General features: G+C 41.9%; 1 protein-coding gene across 3 annotated transcripts in view; it reads right to left on the bottom strand.

Annotated features, from left to right (window-relative positions):
* The window catches only part of FTO (FTO alpha-ketoglutarate dependent dioxygenase), a 426,388-nt gene that overhangs the window by 92,150 nt on the left and 308,509 nt on the right, over positions 1–25,729 (bottom strand). The window contains exon 9 of one of the 3 annotated variants that reach the window (XM_027977360.3): positions 29–25,729. This exon is cut by the window's right edge and continues 29,541 nt beyond it. The gene's annotated coding sequence lies outside the window, so the exon portion shown is untranslated. 3 annotated transcript variants of the gene reach the window in all.

Genomic DNA, 25,729 nt, shown 5'->3' with positions numbered 1-25,729 from the left:
AAGGGATTACAATGAGTCTTTTAAAATATTTTTCTTTCTTTTCCTTTTGGCTTTGTTGGAGGCAAGGAAACCTTCAATATGATATGTATGAAAGCCTGAGTTTAGTACTTAAAGACTAAATGACTCCAGAAAAACTACCACTGCATCTCTCGTTCCCTTATCAAGCCAGTTCATCCCAAGTCCAAACCTAAGCATTATCAATCAGCCTCTGTCCTTTCAGGGCTTTGTCGATTCCCCAAATTTGGCTGCAGTTGTTGGGGGAAGGGAGGTACACAGTAAGGGGATGTTAAGTACTCAAAATCTCATGTAATTTTAGACGGTATCATTATCTTATCCCGACCTTATGATTTTTTCCAAAAGCCTAACGTCCTATAATCACGTTTCTCTTTAGCTAGTATTAACCTTTCGGTGACTTCTCTCTTTTCTCTCTCTCTCTCATAACCACTCTCTGCTAATCAATTGTGCACTGCAGATGGGGGTCAAGGAAACCTACTTCCTCCTTTGATAGCCTCCAATGTTCCTACTCTTGGGGATAAAAGTGCTTTAAATGGAGTTATATTCTAGGAAAATCAATATATGATTACTGCAAAGATTTGTATTGATTGTCCTGTTGCATTGCAAAAAGGCTTAAAGAAAAATGGCAGGGCACATTTGCCTTCAATTTCTACTCCACAGAGTTTGTTGTAAATGTTTGGGGCAAGAAGAAAATGTTGGAACTTTATTTGATGAACTAAAGTTTTCATCATTCCATCCACTCTCTTCTCTCTCTACCTGAGAAAACGCTTCATTATAACTCTCCTGGCTTCTTGTCTATATTAGTGGTGTGACATCAGGGACTCCTAGGAGAGAGCTGAAGAGTATCTACTCCCCACAAGGGGACTGTATCCGAAATTGCTGGCTCCCTTCCTGCACCCATCCTCCTTTTCTCCCTCCGTTACTGAAACCTGCTTTTGTTGGGAGTCACACTGTACTCAGCTGAAAAATATTTCTGTTTCCTTTATAGACAGGTGTGATGAAATTTTGACTAATGGAATCTAGAGGGAGATTGTTGTGTGCTAAGGAGGAGAAGGGGACGACAGAGGACGAGATGGTTGGATGGCTTCACCAACTCAATGGACATAAGTTTGAACAAAGCTCCAGGAGATGGTGAAGGACAGGGAAGCCTGGTGTGCTGCAGTCCATGGGGTTGCAAAGAGTTGGACCTGACTGAATGACTGAACAACAAAGTCGCTTCCATTGTGTCCCATTCTTTGCGACCCTATGGATGGTAGGCTCCTCCGTCCATGGAATTCTCCAGACAAGAATACTGGAGTGGGTTATCGTGCCCTCTTGCAGGGGATCTTCTCAACCCAGGGATGGAACCTGAGTCTCTTAACACCTCCTGCATTCGTAGGCAGGTTCTTTGCCACTAGGTAAGGGCTCCCGGGGAAGTTCCTTAAAAGGGAGAGTAAGTAGAGGGGTGACTCCATTGTCAGGCACATTTACCGTCCCCTCTTTCTTCTTCCTTCCAACCTGGAACGTAGATGAGATGTTAAGAGCTGGAGCAGTTCTACTGTGATCACGAAGTAAACCTTAAGATAGAAGCCATGTCAAAAGTCTGATAGAGCAGAAAGACTAAAGGAGCTCTGAACATTGGTAATGTTGTGAAGCGTCCATGAGGGCCCTAGTCTTTGTGGATTCCTCTCACATGAAGGAAATATAAATCTCCATGCGGTTGAAGACACTGTCTTTCAGATCTGCAATATTTATAGCCAAACATGAAATATTTCTCTTACAAAATACCTGATTATGTGGGTCCTCAATGTCATAATGACTAATAAAAATGAGTTACGTTTGTCTCTAATGTCATAGGCAATAGCTACTGGGTGGTCCAAATACTTCATGATGTCCATGATCATTTCGCTGCTTTTCTAATCATTAATGTGGAGGAATTACTATAGTAATACAATCTTAAAAGTTCCGTAAATATTTGTTATTTTCAGCTGTGCAGTCTCCATTTCTTTTTCTTATAACTCCTTCTAGTAACAGGACTCTAATTTTCTTTCGGGAAATTGTTTCCCCCAGTAGTGGGACTTAGCGGGATTGCCCTCAGGGTGATTGGGCCTCCCCCAGCCAAGAACCAGGCACAAGATTAGGGCTGGGTCATATTACCTTTTTGTTTGCTTGTTTAAAGACTGCAAATTTGTTTCTCTCTAATTTTATTTATTTATTTTTGGCTGTGCTGGGCTTTTCTCTAGCTGAGGTGAGCGGGGGGGTCTACTCTCTAGCTGCAGTGCGAGGGCTTCTCATTGCAGGGGCTTCTCTTGTTGTGGAGCGCAGGCTCTAGGGCACGCAGGCACCAGCAGTTGTGGCCCATGGGCTCAGTAGCTGTGGCACGCAAGCTTAGCTGCTCCAGGCATGTGGGATCTTCCCGGACCAGGGATCGAACCCATGTCTCCTGCATTGGCAGGCGCATTCTTTACCACTGAGCTACCAGGGAAGCCCTGGGCCCCATCAGATTTTGATTCTTGAGTGGAGCAGAGCTTACTCCCTCTTATTATTGAGTGTACACACTTCCCTGCTGCCTGGATCCTAGAAACGACAGGTTTCTTCTCCCATCTGAGTCATTTTTCACAGGTACTATAAACCACCCCATAGCCTTTTATAAAAAGAACCTTTCTCTCCTGCCTTGTTTTTGGGACTTAAGTTAACCAGCATTTGTTTCTGTTGCTTGCCATCAACGCATTCTAACTCAGAAATTATCCTCAGCAGGAACTATGAAGCAGCCACCTTTCTTTTGCTTAGAAGATTGTCTCAGGGAAAAGTGATTTCCAGTCTCTGCCTGGCGTGGGTAACGCCCAGCCGAGTCTAACCAGGGGTTCTACGGTCAGGCAGGGCAAACTGCTCTGACTCCCTTCTTGGAAAGCACTGTCCTCAGGGCTCAGTAAGAGGCAGCAGATGCTCTGCAACAAAATCATCCCATGAGATAATAAGATTCGTTCTGGTTTTTCTTCGAATAAATTTGAAATTGAATTTCCAAAATTAAGGGGACCCAGGAAATCCGTTCTTTGTCTTACTGAAAAACCAGCAGATGCCTGACATGACTTAATGCACAGCCCAATACCTACACACAAGTAGGAAACTTGGGTTCTCACTGAATGTAAAAATTGCAGAATGAGCGCACCCTAACCCTACAACTTCAAGGCCCATTTAGGGTGTTCTGGTACAAGAGGCATTTTATTATTACAAATTAAGAGGGGGGGTTTCCAAAAACCTCCCCTTTACGGACAGAATATTCACCCCATTAGAAGGTCTTCCTAATGGCTCATGGCCTAGCAATTTAACTTTTTCATTGAAAAAGGACAGAAGTTGCTGATTACGGATCATATGATTATGGATAATGAGATAAGTCTGCTCATTATGGATTATGACGTTTGCTCTAAAAGGGTAAGGTGAAGTCGCTCAGTCATGTCTGACTAGTCGCTCAGTCGTGTCTGACTCTTTGCGACCCCGTGGACTGTAACCTACTAGGCTTCTCCGTCCATGGGATTCTCCAGGCAAGAATACTGGAGTGGATTGCCATTTCCTTCTCCAGAGGATCTTCCCGACCCAGGGATCGAACCCGGGTCTCCTGCATTGGAGGCAGACACTTTAACCTCTGAGCCACCAGGGAAGCCTATAACTGCAGCTTAAATAGAAGGTAATATTAAATTAGGAGAAAAGTGTAAATTTAGTAAGAATCACAGTAATATTGATAAAAGGTAATCTTTATTGAGTGCTTCCTGTCCCCAAAACTTGACATATATTATTAATCCATGAAGTAAGCATTATTATCACTTTTATTCAGATGGGGAATAATGAGATTCAGATGAGGCAGGGAGGTTAATTTACTTTCCCAACATCACTTAGTTTGTACATGGAAGAAGCAGGATAAACCTCAGTACAGCTCTGATAAAACTGTATATTCTTCCTACACTGCTGGTGGTAACATAACCTACCATAACTAGTCCAGGAAGCTATTTTGGTCATGTAAGGCAAAAAGCCACACACACATTTATATCTTTTACTTAACAAGTGCACTTCTAACACTATACTCCAGGTAGACAATCTAAACAAAGAAAACACCTAAAGAGATTTTTATCACAGCATTATTCATAAGAGTGAAACTCAGTGGAAGTAACCTAACTTTCCAATAATGGGAAATGAGTAAATAAAATACACTGTTGAACCTCAATGGATTATTAGCATCATTATGAAAATGCACAACTATTAAATTATCCAGCAACACAGGAAACACTGGTATTTAAAAAAGCAGAATGCAAAATTAGATGTATTCAAGGGTGCCATCTAAATTCAACACTGTACTCACATTCACACAGCCCACAGCTGGAAACTGACTTTCAAAATGAAAATGGTTATGCTACGACAGTGAGACTGTGGCCATGTCCCCTCTTCGCTGCGCCTCCACCCCCCCGAGTTCTTCTTCATCATTTTTAAAGTCTCAGGAAGGACGAAAAATGACACAGGAGAAAGGCTTCGAAGAAAGGAGGAGGAAAGGCACCAAGTTTCCACTGCCCCTGGATGCTTCTGGATCTTGATTAGGAAAGTCTATCGTCACCCCTTCACTACAGATTAACTAGACTGCTTCGAAGGAGGGGAGGCTTAGCCACGCAAGGCTCTTTATCCAGTCAAGGTAAATGAAGTTCGGCTGGTCAGGAGAGTAAATAAGATTAGTTATGGGCTCCAGGTCATCCACTCATGGAGGTCAGCGAGTGTGAGATTATTATCCTTGGTAGAAGAGCAGCAAAATAGCATTAAGGAATAAATTAATGAAAAAGGTAGAAGATTATTTGAACTAAAGCCCTAATCAGTTTAGAGATTTCACTCAACTGCTCTACCGGCCATCAGTCAAGCTCACAAAACAAATATGCTTGTTCTCTTAAGTAATTCCAGGAGATCTCCCTTTCTTGCTTCAAAGACATCCAATCTAAGGAAAGTCATGAATAAAGTTACGCCAGTCTGCTGTTACACCTCATACAAAATCCACCGAAGCATTAAGGTGCATGCTACTAAAATAGTAAGGCAGACTATTTATACTAGACGCATAATTGCCAGTCCTATTTGGTCTCTGATTCCAAATAGAACAGCATTCTACATCCATTCAGAAACACTGAATTCACCAACGTGCAAACTGCATATTTTATTAAATAAACACAAACTGGGAGATAATAACATACATTTGTTTTCATTACAAGGAGTAATGCAATATTTCTCCAAGGCTTACTGCATTAGCATTTCTTGCCACGTTTCAAATGCCTTTGAACTTTCTGAAAAGCTACATCTGTTAGCTCCCGTGTATACAGCTGAAAGTTACCAAGTGAATTAAGTTTTAATATAAATTGCTTTGTTCACTATTAAGATTGATGTCGGACACACTGTACTGTAAGTTGCAAACTGCAATTACAATTCGCTGCAATTATCTGTGGTTGTTAATAGCACAAGATAGCATGTCACTTTCTAGCAAGTGTATAATTCATCATTTGTGTGTTTTTTTTCCTGGTGAACTCTTGTGGTATTCCAAATGTATAATCTTGTTGTATTTATTTCCCAGTGGTCCAACAAAATGCGCAGCAAGTGCTGACTAGAACAAACTAAAAAGCACTGCTATTGACAAGCCGTCACTTGTGCCGTAATGAACATTCTGCCTTCACTTTCACCTCGACCAACCGGCAGCTTTAATTTATGATAAAGCAAAGGAGAGGCAACCTCCAGGTTTATTATACCCTCAGTGCTGTTTCAAATAAAGTGATTAGAAGGTCAAGAGACAGGTCTGGAAAGCCAAATATAAATGCAACCCTTCTGTACCGACATTGAAGAAGAAGAAGAAGGAAAAAAAAAAAAAAAGCCTGGTGTGTTCAAAGAGCATTTTATCCATCTTTCTTCCCAGAGCAGGGTAAGTCAATTTTTTTTTTCCCCAATACTACCGTAACCAATCAGAAACAGTGGCAACTCCATCCTTTCACTCTCTAATTTGCTCCATATGGACTACAAGCAATATACCTAAGAGATACTGTCCTTAAGAGAAAGTCATGAACTAGTCCCCCAAAACTGTTCTGAACTGTAACCTCAGGATAGTGATTAGGCACTGTATTTTATTTTTTAATAAAAAAATTCAATAGGTGAATGATGGAAAAGTTCTAGAGAAATCTGAGTAATATAATGATAACCTCACCTCCCCCGTTCAAAAAAAAAAAGGCTTTAAACATCTATTTAAAAACCTTCTGCTTAGAACTTTTTCTTGAAAAAAAAAAAAAAATAGGAGGGGAAGGAGTTGTGTTGGAAAACAATCACCCTTTCAATATATTTTGTTATCAGTGATGAAAAAAACAATTCTAATAAATTAGCATGCTGTTTCTAAGGAATTGTCTGTAATACCATTCTTCATTTCAAAGGCTCCTAATTTTAATACATACATTGTAGTCTGCTTGCCCTCTCTCTACCTTTTTTGTCTCCTATAGAACAATGATATCACGCTAAAAAAAAAAAAAAAAAACAACAACAACAACAAAAAGGCTTGTGAAACCCAATGGACCTTGACCTTATATCCAGTCTACTTTCTGAGGAGTAAGTTAGAAGATTTTAAGGACCACATTCTCTCTTCTAAGTCAGTGCCTTAAAGTATTTTCATCCATGGATCCCTTCTGTGGGAAGTAAAGCCCCGGGGATCTATGCCATGTCTCCCCATTAGCCTACAGTTTCAAACCCTTGTCCTGGCCCCTGAATGAGAAGAAGCGGGTAGGGGAAGAGGAGAGAAGGGTGGGAAGAGGAGAAGAGAAGGAAGTGACAAGGGAAAGAGGGAGAGAAGGTGAGGCCGTGAAGGAGACCGAACCAGAATTTCCAGGACTCCGCCGGCTCCCTCACAGGTTAACTTAGGAGGGCTACACAAGTCATGGCAGGTGTCATAACCGATAAAAGCTCTAATAGCTACTTGAAGGCTGTCATAGTCATCTTGATCCGCCTCTTTTGAGGGACCGAGGAGCATACACTCCCAAAGCCTTTCTGAAACAGCATTCTGTCGTGTCATTTTTGCATCAAGTACTTTTTACCATTGTCTGTCCAAGGAATTGGTATAATTACGCCTGATTATGTAAGTGGTGGAAATGTATGTAATCTCATAATTAGGACATGTAATTATGTTGTAAAAATCCTTAGGAAACTGTAAAATAGAAAGCACAAGAAAATAGTAGGTGGGGTTTCTTTTCCTTTTTTTTTTTAAATCCCTACTCCTAAAAAAACAACTGACTCAATGACTCCATCATGGCATGCTAGGAAATGGGTAACTCTGGAGCCCCCATCTACCTGGGTGAAGGAGCTGGCAGCTCTGACCCAAGATCACCTTAGTATCCCTGGTGCCGAAGAGTATTTGCAAGTCATGCACCGACACAGAGTCAACATTGTATCATATGACCCAACTGCCTATGTGCTGTGTGCTAAGTTGCTTCAGTTGTGTCCAACTCTTTGCAACTCTGTGGACTGTAGCCTGCCAGGCTCCTCTATCTGTGGGATTCTCCAGGCAAGACCAGAGTGGGTTGCCATACAAAATGCAAAATAGTACTGAATTTCTGAGGCATACGGTGTCTAGGTTGGTTTCTTTACTTCCCTGGTGGCTCAGTGGTAAAGAATCTGCCTGTCAACTCAGGAGATGTGGGTTCAATCCCTGGATCGGGAAGATCCCCTGGAGAAGGAAATGGCAACCCACTCCAGTATTCTTGCCTGGGAAATCCCATGGACAGGGAAGCCTGGCGGGCTACAGTCTATGGGGTCACAAAAGAGTCAGACACGACTTAGTGACTAGACAACAACTGGTTTCTTCAACCCGGAGACATATGGATTTTTTTTTTCCTCTGTTGTAGCTTTAAAATATGTTTTTCTTACTGATTTTACCCTAAATTATAATGTTCCTAAATAATCCATGCCACTAGTGGAGAAATATATGTAGACATAAAGTAGATTCTTTTAAAAATACTCTGAGGCAGGAATTTCAGCCATTCCTACAAGGAGATCAAAAGTATGTGACTGACGTGAATTCCTCAATTCCCCCTCTTCTTTCTTGGTCTTTTCCTGGAGGTGCTCATCAGGACTGAAATGCTGTGCAGTAGAATCAGATGCACAGAGCCCGGGTGATTCAGACTGGACAGCGAGGCTTGTTTCATCAGGCTGTAAACCTTCAATCTCAGCAGCAGCCCTGACTGTAGCATTACTAGATGTCAAATCTCTACCAAACAAAAAGTCCTCCAACTTCCACCTCTTCCCCCTAAGGAGACCCTCAGCACCGAAGGTATATAAAAATAGAGGAGTTCCTGGTTTCCGTCTTAGGGGCCCAGCCCTGAAGTCAGTTTTTAGAAAAATGTAAAGGAAATAACAGAGTGATCAGCCTACTCGAGGACCTTACAAGTGTCTGCCCAGAACGGACCAAACCCAAATGCTTGCATATATTTTGCATATATTCATTAGCTGCATGAACTGCTACTAAAGAATTGTAAATGGTTCTGAGAGTGTGCCAGAGACTGGAGAAAGAGAAGCGTGGGGACTGTGGGAGGCACTGCTGGTTACCTCCCCAGCAGCCGTTTCCTTCTTGTTCCTCGCTAACAGAACCTCTATTTTATTCAGGTGCTCAATATTCAGAGGAAATGGACTCCAGTGCTGGCTCAGGAGGAAGTCCTGGTTAATAAAGCCAGTGATGGTGTTTCCACTTCCCTTGCCAGTCCTTGGTTTAGGAGGAGACACATCTGACCCGGACCTGGGCAATGAGACCAGAGCGAAGGTCAACTGGGAGTTCTTGTGAAGGATTTTCTGACTCTAGAGAAGGAGACACTAGAAGAGTTGATCTGTTTCCATTGTTGCTACGTCTGCGTCTGGATGTGATGCCTGGAGCAGCTGCAGCCATTTGGAACATGAAGCAAGCCTGCATAAGGGTAAAGGTTACAATGGCAGAGCTTAAAAGACAGGAATCCAGGTATTCAGTGACATCATGGGACCTATGATCATATCAACCTACAGCTGTCCTACTTCTGAACTTCCTGTAATGTGAGATAATAATAGGCCTTGTTTAAGCCAACTTGAGTCAGAGCACAATTTGATACTGTATACATTTGTCCATTAAGGAAACTAGCATTTATATTTTTAGCTTAGCTACAAGCGTTAACAACACATCTGAATTTAAATCTCATTTACTAAAACTCAACTTGCATCTGCATATATTACTGGTGGGGTTTGTTTTCTTTGTAATTGATATAATCCTTTTGGAAAGCAGTTTGTCAATATATATCAAGAGTTATACAGAAGCTTATAAATTTTGATCCAGTATTTCCTTTTGAGCAATTTATCTCAAGGAAATAATCTAAAACATGGAGACATATTTTTAATAGAGTATTATGCATCCATTAAAAATGATGATTAAAACTGTTAGTAAAGTGAAAAATATTTAAATGAGGAAAAGAAAAGATTATAATAACACTAAATCAACAACAAAGCTCAACATGTTACATAGGTTTATGAGCTCGAAATAAAACCTATGAAAATGGTCAGAGAGTTGGTGTCATGGTAGGATGTTAGGAATGAGTTACTTTTTCTTGTTCTTTCGTTTCCAAATTCTCTAAATACTATATATATATATATATATATATATATATATATATTTGAAATTTCTACCCTCTATTATTCAGCTGCTTAATACAATTTGTGGGGAACGCTGATTGAAAACATCTGAGAGGGAGATTGAGCTAGCCTGGGGAAAAGACTCGAGGCACATGCAGAAAGCTCATTAGCCCCAGGATTTCTTCACAACTAGTTGGATTTTTCTCCTTTAAATTCTGGCTTCCTTTTTCTTCCTTCCTTCCTTCCTTTCTTTCCTTTTTTTTTTTTTTTTTTTTTTTAAGAGATGATTATTTCATTGGGTAACAAGAATAGTTAAGAAGTATGGGACAGTGAGCTAACACACCATCACTGAAAGCAGCCCATTGGGGGGAAAATTCCTCTTTCTAAATAAGAGAAAAAAATTTCCAACTGCTTTGATTTGAGTGTTCTGCTTCAGAATAAATTTGCCCAGAAGCGCAAAAGGGTACAAGGTGGGAACTGGGAGGCATTAGGGTATTTTTTAAAAAACAATAAAAAGCAGGAACATAGATGCTTCTTCTAGTTCTAAGCCAACAATGGCACTATTGACAGACTCCCAAAGATGCTCAAGATATTCCACATAATTAAGAGGGATTGTTGGCATCAGAGGGACCAGAAATGTCCTGTAGATTAACTGCTGACTTCATTGCTAATGACTGCCCAATTTCTTTAGACTAATTGGTGCAATCTACATTTTTGCAGCAAAGATGAAGTATCAACTTGATTTGGTGTCGATAAAAAATTGATGGATGCTTCTGACTGCTACTTCTCAACAATACACGGATTATTACTACCATAATTATCATAAATGACAAAACATGGGCAAGTGGTGATTACAAGTCTAATTCTATCTTGAGGTTTTAATGGCATAAACCACTCAGGCTTTACACTCATGATGTACTGCATCATCAAAATCCCTGAAAGGATTACCCTTGGGTGAATGCCACTCATTATCTTACCAATAATGCACTGGTTGGGCTCGACATGAAACAAATAATCGAGACTGAGCTCTTGGAAAAGCCCTTTTAGAATATTTAAATCTCTAGTTTGAGAAGGAGGCAGATACCTGCCAAAATCTTTCTCTGCATGTCTGGATGTTAAGAGTTGCATTTTGCTCTGACATGTACAGAGGCCGGGAATCTCTGTGTCACACAACAACCTATCAAGCCGTGTGCCAAAGGCTGGAGATGCTGTTACCACCTTGGTTACTGCCAACCGAGCACCAGAGTGCCACTGACCAGGCAGACAGAAAATATTATAAACCTCACATGCTCCCCACCTGATTGAGCGCCAACACTAGGCCTGCAGGAACTGGGGGAAGAAGACGGGGAGAAAGGCAGGGAGGAGGAGTTTGTTGCTATTGAGGGGAAATGCACAGAATACCTTGTGCTGCAATAAAAGCCATTTAGGCTGCTGCAGAGGAAGCTCCAGTACTAGGGAGACCATAGACTGGAACTGCAAGATAAGAAGCCCACGCCAGGTGGGCGACCAAAGAGGAAACACAGTGGAAGTGAGGGGGCAGTGCCAACCAGGTAAGAGGTGTTTGTTCCCTGTACAACAGGCAGCTACCCACTGCTGCCAAGTGACTGTCGCTGGTGGAAGGGGACCAGTACTGTCCCATCATCTGTTCTTTTTAACTTTTTAAAGGGAAGTCGACTTGGTTTTAAAATGTTGGCAAACAAATATGAAAAAGTCTACAAGTAATAAAGGCCAGAGTGTGGAGAAATGGGAACCCTCGTACACTGTGGGTGGGGATGTAAACTAGTGCAGCTGCTACTGAGAACAGTATGGATGCTCCTTAAGAAACTAAAAACAAAGCTACCATATGATCCAGCAATCCCACTCCTGCCACACAGATCTGGAGAAAATGCTAATTTAAAACAATGCACGCACCTCAATGTTCATAGCAGCACTATTTACAACAGACAAGACATGGAAACAACCTAAATGCCCATCTACAGATGAATGGATAAAGGAGACGTGGTTTATTTATACGATGAAATATTACTCAACCGTAAAAAAGGGAAAGACCTCCCCGCCAGCCTGGTGGTTCAGACTTCACCTGCCAGAGCAGGGGTTCGATCCCTGGTCAGGGAGCTAAGATGCCACAAAACTCAGGGCCAAAAAACCAAAACATAAAAACAGAAGCAAAATTGTAACAAATTCAATAAAGATTTTTCAAATGGTCCACATCAGAGAAAAGAAAAAAAAGAATGAAATAATGCCACTTGCAGCAACATGGAGAGACCCAGAAATTATCATACTAAGTGAAGTAAGTCAGAAAGAAAAAGACAAGTATCATGATATCACTTATATGTGGAATCTTTAAAAAAGATACAAGTAAACTTATATACAAAACACCCACTGACACAGAAAACAAATGTGTGGAACCCAAAGGAGAACAGGGTACAGAGCAAGGGATAAATTATGAGTTTGGGAAACATACATTGTGCGTGCATGCGTACTAAGTCACTTCAGATGAGTCTGACTCTTTGCGACTCCATGAACTGTAGCCCGCCAGGCTCCTCTGTCCATAGGATTCTCCAGGCAAGAATACTGGAGTGGGATGGAGGGAACCATAATTGAAAGAGACACATGTACCCCAGTGTTCACTGCAGCACTGTTTACAATAGCTAGGACATGGAAGCATCCTAGACGTCTTTCGGCAGACGGATGGATAAGGAAGCTGTACACCTACACAATGGAATATTACTCAGCTATAAAAAAAAGAATGCGTCTGAGTCAGTTCTAATGCGGTCGATGAAACTGGAGCTTATTATACAGAGTGAAGTAAGTCAGAAAGAGAAACACCAATATGGTATATTAACACATGTATATGGAATTTAGAAAGATGGTAACGAAGACCCTACGTGCAAGACGGCAAAAGAGGCACAGATGTAAAGAAGAGACTTTTGGACTCTGTGGGAGAAGGTGAGGGCAGGATGATTGGACAGAATAGCATTGAAACATGTATATTACCATATGTCAAACAGATGACCAGGGCAAGTTTGATGCATGAAGCAGGGCACTCAAAGCAGGTGCTCTGGGACAAGCTGGTGCTCTCTCCCCACCCCATCCCCAAAGGGGCGGGAGGGGGGTTCAGGATGGGGGGAAACATGTGCACCCACGGCTGATTCATGTTGATGTATGGCAAAAACCACTATAATACTGTAATTATCCTCCAATTAAAATTAATTTTAAAAAAAAAGAATACTGGAGTAGGTTGCCATACCCTCCTCCAGAGGATCTTCCCAACCCAGGGATCAAACCTGGGAACCATCTGGGAATCTAGCACCACCTGGGAAGCCCCAATATATACACCACTATATATAAAATAGATAACCAATAAGGACATACAGTAAAGCACAGGGAATTATACTTCTGAAGGCTATGGTTTTTCCAGTGGTCATGTATGGATGTGAGAGTTGGACTGTGAAGAAGGCTGAGCGCCAATGAATTGATGTTTTTGAACTGTGGTGTTGGAGAAGACTCTTGAGAGTCCCTTGGACTGCAAGGAGATCAACCCTGGGATTTCTTTGGAGGGAATGATGCTAAAGCTGAAACTCCAATACTTTGGCCACCTCACGCGAAGAGTTGACTCACTGGAAAAGACTCTGATGCTGGGAAGGATTGGGGGCAGGAGGAGAAGGGGACGACCGAGGATGAGATGGCTGGATGGCATCACGGACTCGATGGACATGAGTCTGAGTGAAGTCTGAGAGATGGTGATGAACAGGGAGGCCTGGCGTGCTGCGATTCATGGGGTCACAAAGAGTCGGACATGACTGAGTGACTGAACTGAACTGAACTGAATAACAGAATAAACTATATTCTGTAATACCCTATAACAGGAGCTTCCCTGGTGGTTCAGTGGTAAAGAATCCATCTGCTAAGGCAGCAGATGAAAGAGAGGAGGCTTTGATCCCTGGGTTGGGAAGATCTCTTGAAGAAGGAAATGGCAACCCACTCCAGTGGATTTTTCTTGCCTGGAAAATCCCATGGACAGAGGAGCCTGGAGGGCTACAGTTCATAGGATTGCAGAAGTTGGACATGACTTAGCGACTAAATAACAACAACAACAACAACCTATAAGGGAAAAGAATTTAAAGGGAAAAAATACATGCATAACTGAATCACTTTGGTGTATGCCTCACCTGAAACTATCACAAATTATATATCAACTATACTTCAACTAAAAAAATTTTTATTAAAAAAGTGTTGGCAAGCAACTGCCTTTTTTTTTTTTTTTTTTTTAAACAAAACAGTTAAAAGGATGGCTTCTGGGACCAGACCGTCTGGAGCTGCATGTTAGCTGTGCCAACATTTGGGACACATTACTTAATCTGAATGTCACTTCTCCTCACATGTAAATGGGGATAGTAACCGCTGCCTACTTCATGGAGTTCTTTTGAGGATAAAATGAAGGAATAAAAGAAGGTACATAAAACAATCCTGACACACAGTAATTGCTCCATAGCTACTCCTGTTACCTGAGGCCAGACTTGGCCTCCTGGCTCTTCGTGTGTGACCTCTGCTGCAGGAAGAAATGATATATGAGGTAAGATTAAAAAAAAAAAAAAAAAAACAGCCAAGAGCAAGCGCTCTAAGGTCAACCATGTGAGCTGGAAGTCTGTTTTCCTTCCCTGCTGGATGCTGTCACACCCTAAGTCACTGAAGTCTCAGCTTTCTTATCAGGCAAACAGGGATAACAAAGCACCTGCTTCATGGAGTCTTGTAAAGATGAAATTTAACCATCTACACAATCATGTAGCATAGGATTTGGCATACGATAAGCAACCAAGAAATATGATTGTTATCATTATTCATGTTATATTTTAAGTTGACTTTTTCCAAAGTCATAACATCTTTAAATCTTTTTTTTTTTTCAAAAGCTAGTCCAGACTTTCTGCTCTGGCCCCAGTCCCTTCTACTATGGACACAGCTTTATTACTTTATCATTAGTTTTTTTTTTTTTTAATGTGGACCATTTTAAAAGACTTTATTGAATTTATTACAATATTGTTTCTGTTCTATGTTTTGGTTTTTTGGCCGAGAGGAATGTGGGATCTTAGTTCCTTGATCAGGGATTGAACTCACACCCCCTGCATTGGAAGGCAAAGTCTTAACCACTGGACCACCAGGCAAGTCTCTATTATTTTATTATTGGTTATTAGTCACAGGAAACTCCTTTTTGAAAATGAATCTCTTGTCGCCTAGCGTAAAGAACTGTGGTAACACACAACTCTGTGTAACAGAACAGGGAATGTACAGTCTGAGTGAAGACTGCTACACTATTTTACTTGAAACCTCATTGTTTCTGTAACATGGAAATATCTGACAACATCCAGTTCAAGGCACTCTGCCGCTGAAATAACCAGGACATCTCTCTTCATTTAAAAATGCCTGATAACCTGGTAGGACTTCCCCAGTGGTCCAGGGGTTAAGAATCAGCCTACCAATGCAGGGGACATGGGTTTGATCCCTGGCCCGGGAAGGTCCCACATGCCACCCACAAAGCCGGGGTGCCCAACTTACTGAACCCATGCACCGCAACTACTGAAGCCTGTGTGCCCTAGCACCCATGCTCCACAAGAGAAGCCACTGCAATGAGAAGCCTGTACCCCACGATGAAGGGTAGCCCCCACTTGCCACAACTAGAGAAAGCCCATGAGCAGCAATGAAGACTCAGTGCGGCCAAAATAAATAGACATACAATCATTTTATGCCTGAAAACCTCTCACATCTTATGGCACACACTTCAGGCAAGCTAGACTCGGGCCAATGAGAACAGCACTCTCCAGGTGAGCCGTAGGAGTGATGACTTGGTTTAATGGACCAAAATCCTCACACGCACATGGGACTAAAGGAGGTTCCCAGTTTGCCTCCTGGTGTAGCTCACATTGGGGAACCCCTGTAAATTTCCTCTCTAAAAAAGACAGAGCTTCAACCGAAGCACTACAGGCTCTCGAAAACCAAAGCCCATCTATCAGTAGCAAAGAAAACTGCATTTCCTTTCAAATAATTGTGAGCAATATAGGATACAGAGCATAGTAGAGGTGTCCACAGGCACACGCTGCCCACAGTGGACGTGCTTCAAGTCGCCACAGATCTTCTATCACTTAACTTATGACTTTCAAATACCCTTGCTAGTGCATGTAGAATCTTATATGTCACAGTTATTTGGGAGAAATCAATTATGGATATGATCTGGCATTTCGAGAATCACCAGAGTATCAGGTATAGACGTCTGCCTTCCCCATACCAAGTTTTACTCGGTCAGTCACCAAGTAAACCCCTAGGGCTCGCCAAATCCCAAATCACTGAAAGTGAGTCAGTTAACACAGACTTAGAGAATGACCTATGGTTACCGGGGTAGGGGAGTATGAGAGAGGGGGAAGGGATAGATTGGGAGCTGGGGACTGACATGTACATACTGCAACATTTAAAACAGAGAAACAACAAGGACCTACCATAGAGCACAGGAAACTCTACTCAGTACCCTGTAACAACCTAAATGGGAAAAGAATCTGAAAGAGAATAGATACATGTATAACTGAATCACTTTGGGGTATACCCCAAACTAACACAACACTGTTAATCAACTATAGTCCAATAAAAAAAAAAGAAAGTGAGTCGATTAATAATAAGGGCTGTGCTCTGCAACTGAAAGTTCTTGGGAAATTTCCAAAAGAAATTTCTTCTTTAGATAACCATCGGCATACTTTTCTTGTTGTTTTACACTCCTAGTCAAGGATATTACAACTGGATCTAAGTTAACTTTGTTTTCTCTGAGATCACTGAAATATTAAAAAGAGTCATGTTCATAAAGTTATCCTCAATGACTTCGGTGTCATCTCCTTGGAAGTGTGGAGACCATCCAATGCAGGAGAGTCAGAGGTGAGTGAGATTAAAGGCAAGTTCCCTCTGGAAATGGTCTATTGTAACCATCCACCCTTCTTCCTTCCCTGCTCCAAAAGACTCGCGACCTAAAAATGCCCAAATCCAGTAAGAGATATGGCTTACTGTCGGGGATGCACATACCAGAGGAAGTGCTGGGGATAAAGGAAATCTGTGAATCAGAGAAAGATGTTGGTATGCAAGATTGAAGATATACCAGCTGGCCCACTGCTTCAGCTGGTTTCCAGAGGCCAGGAAGAAATTAGTCTCACAGCTCAGTTAAAAGAACACCTGGCCATTCACCCAGAGGCACAAATTCACTCTTGAACAGGGTTATCTTTGTTTCCATACCAAACACACCTAGGAGTTAAGCTATTTAAAATCCTGTGACTCTTATCGTCTTAAATCGCTCATGTTCATAAAGCTCGAGAGGTGAGGAAGAGGGACGGGTTGGGAAAATATGAGTGTCAACAGGCCTGATTTTAAAGGCTACAGTGGTCTTTCTTTGACCATTACAATTGGGTTGGGGCATGTCATATTGATTTCCCATGTAAGTTTTACTGAGTATTTACAAATGCAAAGAGCTAGAAGGGAAGGAATTATATTAAAGCCAAAGAATGAGCACTCTCCCCACAACAAAAGGACATTCTAGAGCCACTGAGGCTCAGAAAGATGGAGACAACAGCTCTGTGTTCCCATGTCTGTTAGGGTCTGCAGAAAGCTCACGGGCATGGTCAAAAATAAACTCCAGTTCCCCAGTGGCTGATGGGTGGGAAATGTCACTTTACAGATGAACCCTCATCTCTGACATGAACTCCTCTTTCTCTAAAGAAGGGTCAGGTTGAGTCTTGCCATGAAGTGCTGAGCAGTGTGCCTGGGTGGCTGAGTCATGGACGAAGCTACATGATGGTGGAGGAGATTACTGGCCTGGACTCACAGCAGAAAGACCAGATATACATGTAGGAGGCGGGGGGAGTGGGTGGACAGAGAGCGGAGGAGTCAGCAACCTGTGAAGACAGAATGTGCTGGCAGACACCATAAGCACAAGGCTTGCTGGGAAGCCTGGGCAGACCCAAGGCGGAATGCAGTCTGGGAGCTGGGCTCTTAGGAGATACTATCTTGAAACCACTATCAGGCACTGATCTTTGGGGAAATCCCAAGCTGCAGAATTGATTGCTTACTTGTTCTTCTTCTCCCAGTAAATTTCCACCCTCTTTTCTTGACCTGTTTTATGGGCACCCTCCATTTTCCTTTCTTTTACTCCTATCTCTCAAGCTTGTTAGACATTGATACCTTTTTTTTTTTTTTTTTAAACTGGGGTATAATTTACACCGTTTAAGAGCACAATTTGATTGAAAGAAATTTTAAATTTTGGAAATCATTTCAAAAGTGCAGGAAAGTTGTAAGAATAGAACCCTCGAATGCCCATCCACTCTTCATCAGAATTCATCTCTTGTTAACACCTCCTATAATTGATATACATGTATCTATATAAAGTGGTTGGTGCCTGACTCATTGCTACTCCATGGACTGTAGCTCACTAGGCTCGAACCCATCTCTTGCTCTGCAGGCAATCTCCAGCACTGCAGGCAGATTCCTTACTGACTGAGCCACCAGGTAAGCTGGTGGCTATGTATGTCTCGTATATATACATGGAGACAACATTCAATGTACATTCACTAAACGCTTACTGTGGAAGCTTGATGCTGGGGAGAGGACAGGATGGCAGTCTCTTTCCTCAAGAAACTTAGAAATCAATTGTTAGGCATCGACAAGACGGCCACTGCCATACTCAAACTGAAAATAAAGTCTGAGTCTTCGGAGATATGTTTACCTGTAGAAGCTGGCATAGGGTAGAAACTGGAGGCAACTACAGTTCTAACAGGAACTGCAATTGAACAATCCAGCTTTTCCCCTAATGGGTCAAACAGTATCAGAAACTGTGCATATTCAGATGGGTTCACTGGGGAGAAAGGAGGAGGGGTTCAGTTTTCCCCTCCGAGAGACTTTTGCGGGTTCTGCTAATATGCTTTGTGAATCTCCAAGAATGAGGAGGGGATTGTATAATACTCTCCAAATGACACTGGCTTAGCTCACAGAATTAGTGTCCCATGGAACACCTTTGAAAGCATGAAGGGAGCTCGTACTCTCAAAGAAGAAAACAAGAAAAATTTGTGGAGCAACATGCAAATAACTGCAAAATATCATAGTCCAAATCCCTTCAGTACTGATGTGATATCAAATAAAAGAAGAGTTAAGAAGATGTACCAAAGAAGAACCAGGAAACTTAAAAGGAATAGAGCTTTAGGAGAGTGTTTCTGCAACAGTATTTGGAGGTTCATTCACTTCTAACTGCATCACAACGATTATTACACAGAAATCTGAGTTAGCTCCCAAATACTTACTGAATCAAGTCTAGACTACTGGGAAAGGGAGCTGGAACCTACGTTTATCGAGCATCTATTGAGCGCCAGGTGTTGCCTTCTCTTCAAAAGCCTTCCTCAGATTGTCTGTCATGGCCTCGACTGCAGCCTAGGCACTTAGTAGAAACCCCGTGAATATTTCTGGAATCAAAATGAACCTGTTTCATAGTCTGAGAATAAATTCATCAGATGGATTTCCACAAGCTCCATTAAAATGTTTCCCTATTAGACCAAAGAGGTCATGAGCTGGTGGCCCATAGCCTGCAGACAGAGCTTTATTTGGCTTGTACAGGGTTTTAAAATAAATCAACTGCAGTGAAAAGAGTTGGGTGATTTTCAATACAACCCAGATTTTCAGCTTCCTCTGAAATACCAGAAGATATGGCAACGTGGGACGAGGTCATATCCAATGCAGTAGTCACATCCAGTGCAGTGCAAAGTGGTGGTTCCAGTGAGTACTTAGTACTGTCCAGCCACTCACTCCTCCTTGTCTCTATTGCCAGCGATGACTGTGCTGGTACTCCTGGGTGTTGTAAGCATTCAAGTTTGTGATTTCTACTCTATAATATTAACAACCGATTTGTGTTGTGCTTCTAACATGCCAGCGTTTTCAACACCTTCACATGTATTAGTTCACAGCAACTTTACGAGGTGGGCACTCTTATCATCTCCATTTCACAGATGACGATCCAAGCAGAGAAGGGATAAACAACTTGCTCCAGGTCTCATTCTCAGAAGTGGCAGAGTGCACTTGGAACTCAGACTGACTCCAGAATTGTGCCTTCACTACCAAGGTCCACTTGCCTCTGTCACACACACACACATTTTATTATTCTGAATTGCCTTTGCATTTTTCATGTAAGTGCATCTTGTGTTTCCCAAAACTACAGTGAACTCAATGGTATGCCGTGCTGTGCTTGGTCGCTCAGTCGTGTTTCACTCTTTGTGACCCCATGGACTGTAGTCTTCCTGGCTCCTCTGTCCATGGGGATTCTATAGGAAAGAATACTGGGGTGGGTTGCCATGCCCTCTGCCAGGGGATCTTTTCAACTCAGGGATCAAACCCAGGTCTCCCGCATTGCAGATGGATTCTTTACTGTCTGAGCCACCACGGAAGCCCAAGAATACTGGAGTGGGTAGTCTATCCTTCTCCAGGGGATCTTCCAGACCTAGGAATCGAACTCAGACGGACTCCAGAATTGTGCCCTTCACTACCAAGGTCCACTTGCCTCTGTCACACACACACATTTTATTTTTCTGAGTTGCTTTTGCATTTTTCATGTAGGTGCATCTTGTGTTTCCCAAAACTATAGTGAACTCAATGGTATGCTGCGCTTGCATTGCAGGCAGATTCTTTACCAGCTGAGCTACCAGGGAAGCCCACTCAACAGTATTAAGTGCATCAATTTTCTTTTTAAATTTCTTTTTAACTGGAGGATAATTGCCTTATAAGGTTGTGCTGGCTTCTGCCATACATCAACGTGAATCAGCCACTCTCTAGAACCTCTCTCCCACCTCTCACCCCATCCCATCCTTCTAGGTCATCACAGAGCACCAGGCTGAGCTTCCTGCGCTATATGGCAGTTTTTCGATAGCTATTTTACCCTTGGTAATGTAGACATTTCAATGTGACTCTCTCAATCCATCCTACCCTCTCCTTCCCCGCTGTGGCCACAGTCTTTTCTCTATGTCTAAGTCTCTATTCTCGCCCTTTTGACAGACTTTTTTTCTCAAATGCCCTTTGATTTCATTTGATCAGGATGATCTGTTTACAAGTAAGTATATTTCATAATTCCCCTCACCTCCATTAGGAAGCTAGCCAAAGCTGGCTCCTTAATGAGCAAGCCCGGTACTGGCCAAAACTGCTACAGGCTGGTAGCCCCACATGGTTGAGGATGGAGGTCAACCTTCACACTTCTCACACTGACAAACCCTAGGAGCTTGCGTTACACAGACTCTATGCTGATGATGGCTGGAATACGCATGTATTAGGTTTCAATAGTCCCCCCCATTTGGTTCAGTGTGGATTTATGAACACAGCTGGCCTGGAGCCTATCCTTTCACTTAAATTAGTTCTAGTTCTCTGCAGTTTTGATTTACTGACAAAGCACTCTCTTCATTTAGCAGTGGCATAAGAGTTTCATCTGGGTGGCAGAAGACAAACTGTGTTTGTCTGGATATACAGAAACCATGGTTGGTACAATTGGGCCAGTTGGGTCATTTAGCATTTCCACGTGGGGCACTCACCAGAGAAAGGTATTTTAATTCCCAATTAGTCCATATCGGCAAAGGAAATGTATTTTCCATTATATCTTGACTGGGGATTCTGATTCATAAAATATCTTAAGGAAAACACATTTTACGTTACCGAGTCTTTGATTTCCCAGGGAAACTAATAAATAATCAACAAAAATATGATTAAAGACTGCTTGAACTACCCTCCGAAAAGGAACTCTAGCCAGCAAAGAATCTTTCTGATCCGAATCTTTTTATTCCTAGAAACAGAATTCTTACTTAGGCTTTCAAAAGCCTGATGAAGGCTTCGGCTAAGTTTTGACATAAGATTTTCATATTCAAAATATCTGTTGAAATAAGGAGAGAAGGGATATGAATCTTGAAACTGCATTAGTCTGAAAGAGAGCTTAGTAAGCTAGAAAGGGAAATTACTTCTCTGTAATTGGAATTCTCTCCTAAAAAATCCCTTTGAAATCATGTTCAGCCACTTTCCCATTATGTGTCCCAGAGAAGCTGAGTTTAACCCTTTCTGGAACTACCCATCATGAAAATTACTTGATGTTTGTAAAATGCTCTGGGAAGAGATTCTTGAGCAGCGGTCTGCATCATCAAAGAACTTAACAATGAACGAGCAGTTCCTAAGAGTCCTACATACATTTAATGAAATGTTCTCCATAACACCTTTTCCCATTAGCACAGTGATCTTACATCTATGTATCAATTTATCTTGGCCATTGAGTCCTGAGGCAGATGCTCCAAAATTACCTTTGAAATGACATAGCTGAATTCTGCTCCAGCACAGGACTTCCCTGGTAGCTCAGACGGTAAAGAATCTGCCTGCAAAGCAGGAGACCCTGGTTCGATTCCTGGATCAGGAAGATCCGCTGGAGAAGGGATAGGCTACCCACTCCCGCATTGGTGGGCTTTCCTTGTGGCTCGGCTGGTAAAGAATCCACCTAAAATGCAGGAGACCTGGGGAGACCTGGGTTCGATCTGGTTGCCACTCCAGTATTCTGACCTGGAGAATTCCATGGACCCCAGTCCATGGGGTCGCAAAGACTCAGATACGACTGAGCAACTTTCACTTTCATGACAGGATATTAGACATGGATTAAGGGTGTTTCTGGTGGCTCAGATGGTAAAGGATCCGTCTACAGTGGGCCTGGGTTTAGTCTCTGGGTTGGGAAGATTCCCTGGAGGAGGGCATGGCAACTCACTCCAGTATTCTTGCTTGGAGAATCCCCATGGACAGAAGAGCCTGACGGGTACAGTTCATGAGGTCACAAAGAGTCAGACCCGACTGAGCGACTAAGCACAGCACGGATCTTTAAGTTCTTTGAAGGCAGTGACTGTGTTTGATTTCTCTTTGTATCTTTAATGCCTGTATGTAGTAGTCGCTTGATAAATGCCTCATGAGTCATGAGGTGGTTGGGTAACCACAGCAAGTCACAACTTCTATTCTCCAGGTTTTATCACCCCTAAAATGCTAAAAACATCTTCCTCAAAAAACTTTCATGAGGATCAAATGAGTACACACACAAGTAATATGTACTATATACATTAGTATAGTTCTTGGAAAACAGTTAAGTTATATAGCTATTACTATAACTAATAATATAGTATAATACAACAATTATATATGTACATGTAAATATACATTCTCCTCTTTCTACTGTGATGTGAAGACAAGAGATCTGGTTTTGCCTGGAGATAACCCATAACGCTAAGGCATTCCATTGAATTTCCCCATCATCAGGCTACATAACTTCATTACACTAGAGTTGGTGCCAGCTATCAAAATCAAGAGCATTCATTTGGCCTATGGGAAAATTCTCACGTACATGTGTGACATCCCATTTTGTATCTGTCCTCTTTGGTTAAGGATGCGAATTCATCAAATAGCATGTGGTATCTAACGTGGGTGTTCTGTAATCACTTGATAGTTACACTCTACTTTCATGCAGTAGCTCAGCTCATTGTAATGATGAGCAAACATCAGCTTCAATTTGATTTACAAGATGGCCAAACAACAACCCAACATGGGAAATTCTGCTGCTTTTACTTACAAAAATCTAATGGGGCCATTTCCCTGAAGTTGCAACATGCTAAGTATGTGGCTCAGCTGGTAAAGAATTCGCCTGCAATGTAGGAGACCTGGGTTCAATCCCTGGGTTGGGAAGATCCCCTGGAGAAAGGAAAGGCTACCTACTCTAGTATTCTGGCCTGGAGAATTCCATGGACTGTATAGTCCCTGGGATTGCAAAGGGTTGGACATGACTGAGCGACTTTCACTCACTCATTCATTTATAACTAGACATATTCTCAGCCCATTTCTTAATTATATTTATTAAAATATAATTCACATTCCATATGATTTACCTACTTAAAGAGGATACTTTGGTGACTTATAGTACTGCCCACACTAGCCCAACAACCACGAAACTACTTTCTGTCTCTTAACAGATTAGTCAATTCTGGACGTTGCATATAAATGGAATCATATTATATGGTATTTTGTAACTGGCTTCTTTCACTTAGCAATTCACAATTCATCCATATTGTAAGCATGTATTAGGATTTCATTTTTTATTGCCGAAGAATATTCCATTGTATGGATATACCTGAAAAATCTGTATGCAGGTCAAGAACCCAACACGGAACAACAGACTGATTCCAAACCAGGAAAGAAGTACATCAAAGCTGTATATTGTCACCCTGCTTATTCAACTTATATGCAGAGTACATTATGACAAATGCTGAGCTGGGTAAAGCACAAGCTGGAATCAAGATTGCTGGGAGAAATATCGATAACCTCAGATACGCAGATGACACCACCCTTATGTCAGAAAGCAAAGAAGAACTAAAGAGCCTCTTGATCAAAGTGAAATAGAGTGAAAAATTTGGGTTAAAATTCAACATTCAGAAAACTAAGATCATGGCATCTGCTCCCATCACTTCATGGCAAATAGATGGGAAACGATGGAAACAGTGACAGAAAACTTTATTTGGGGGGGCTCCAAAATCACTGCAGATGGTGACTGCAGCTTTGAAATTAAAAGATGCTTGCTCTTTGGAAGGAAAGTTATGACCAACCTAGACAGCATATTGAAAAGCAGAGACATTACTTTGCCAAAAAGGTCCATCTAGTCAAAGCTATGGTTTCTCCAGTAGTCATGTATGGATGTGAGAGTTGGACTACAAAGAAAGGTGAGCACAGAAGAACTGATGTTTTTGAACTGTGGTGTTGGAGAAGACTCTTGAGAGTCCCTTGGAAGAGTTGACTCATTGGAAAAGACTCTGATACTGGGAGGGATTGGGGGCAGGAGGAGAAGGGGACGACAGAGGATGAGATGGCTGGATGGCATCACTGACTCGATGGACGTGAGTCTGAGTGAACTCCGGGAGTTGGTGATGGACAGGGAGGCCTGGCGTGCTGCGATTCATGGGGTCGCAAACAGTCGGACACGACTGAGCGACTGAACTGAACTGAACTGGACTGCAAGGAGATCCAACCAGTCAATCCTACAGGAAATCAGTCCTGAATATTCATTGGAAGGACTGATGTTGAACCTGAAACTCCAATACTTTTGCCACCTGATGCAAAGAACTGACTCTTTGGGAAAGACCCTGATGCTGGGAAAGATTGAAGGCAAGAGGAGAAGGGGACGACAGAGGATGAGATGGTTGGATGGTATCACTGACTTGGTGGACATGAGTTTGAGCAAACTCCAGGAGTTGGTGAAGGACAAGCAAGTCTGGTAAGCTGCAGTCCATGGGGTCGCAAAGAGTTGGACATGACTGAATGACTGAACTGAACTGATGGATATACCACATTTTGATTACACATTCATTATTCAAGGAATACCTAAGTTGTTTCCATTTTTCCTTTATGAATAATGTTCCTTTTAATATCTGTATGCAAATTTTATGTAGATATATATTTTTATTTCTCTTGGGTAACTAGGAGTGAAATTGCTAGATCACATGGTAATTCTGTCTTTAATAATTTTAAGAATTTCTAGACTGTTTTCCTGGAGAAGGCAATGGCACCCCACTCCAGTACTCTTGCCTGGAAAATCCCATGGATGGAGGATGCCGTCTCTGGGGTTGCACAGAGTCAAACACGACTGAAGCGACTTAGCAGCAGCAGCAGCAGCAGCAGCAGACTGTTTTCCAAAGTGGTTACGCCATTTTACATCCACACCAGCAATATACAAGGACTGCAATCAATCCCTATTATCATCAACACTTGTTATAATTTGTCTTTATGAGAACATGTTTTTAAGAGATCACAACAAATTTTTTAGTAGTACCACTTTAAAAATAATTGTGAAAGTCACTATTTATTAAGAGTTTTGAAGGCCTGAAGTACTTCTGGAATTGTAAAAGGAAATGTGAATATCAAGAGAAATAGAAACCTCCTTCCATTCAACGGACACCAGGGAAACATAAGGATGAAGAGGTTAAAGTGGAAATCTATAATTTAGCTTAGAATCAGTTAAAAACGCATGCAGCTTCAT

Source organism: Ovis aries, chromosome 14, assembly GCF_016772045.2.
Source record: "Ovis aries strain OAR_USU_Benz2616 breed Rambouillet chromosome 14, ARS-UI_Ramb_v3.0, whole genome shotgun sequence".
Lineage (NCBI taxonomy): Eukaryota > Metazoa > Chordata > Mammalia > Artiodactyla > Bovidae > Ovis > Ovis aries.
This window is presented reverse-complemented; position numbering and strand designations above follow the sequence as displayed.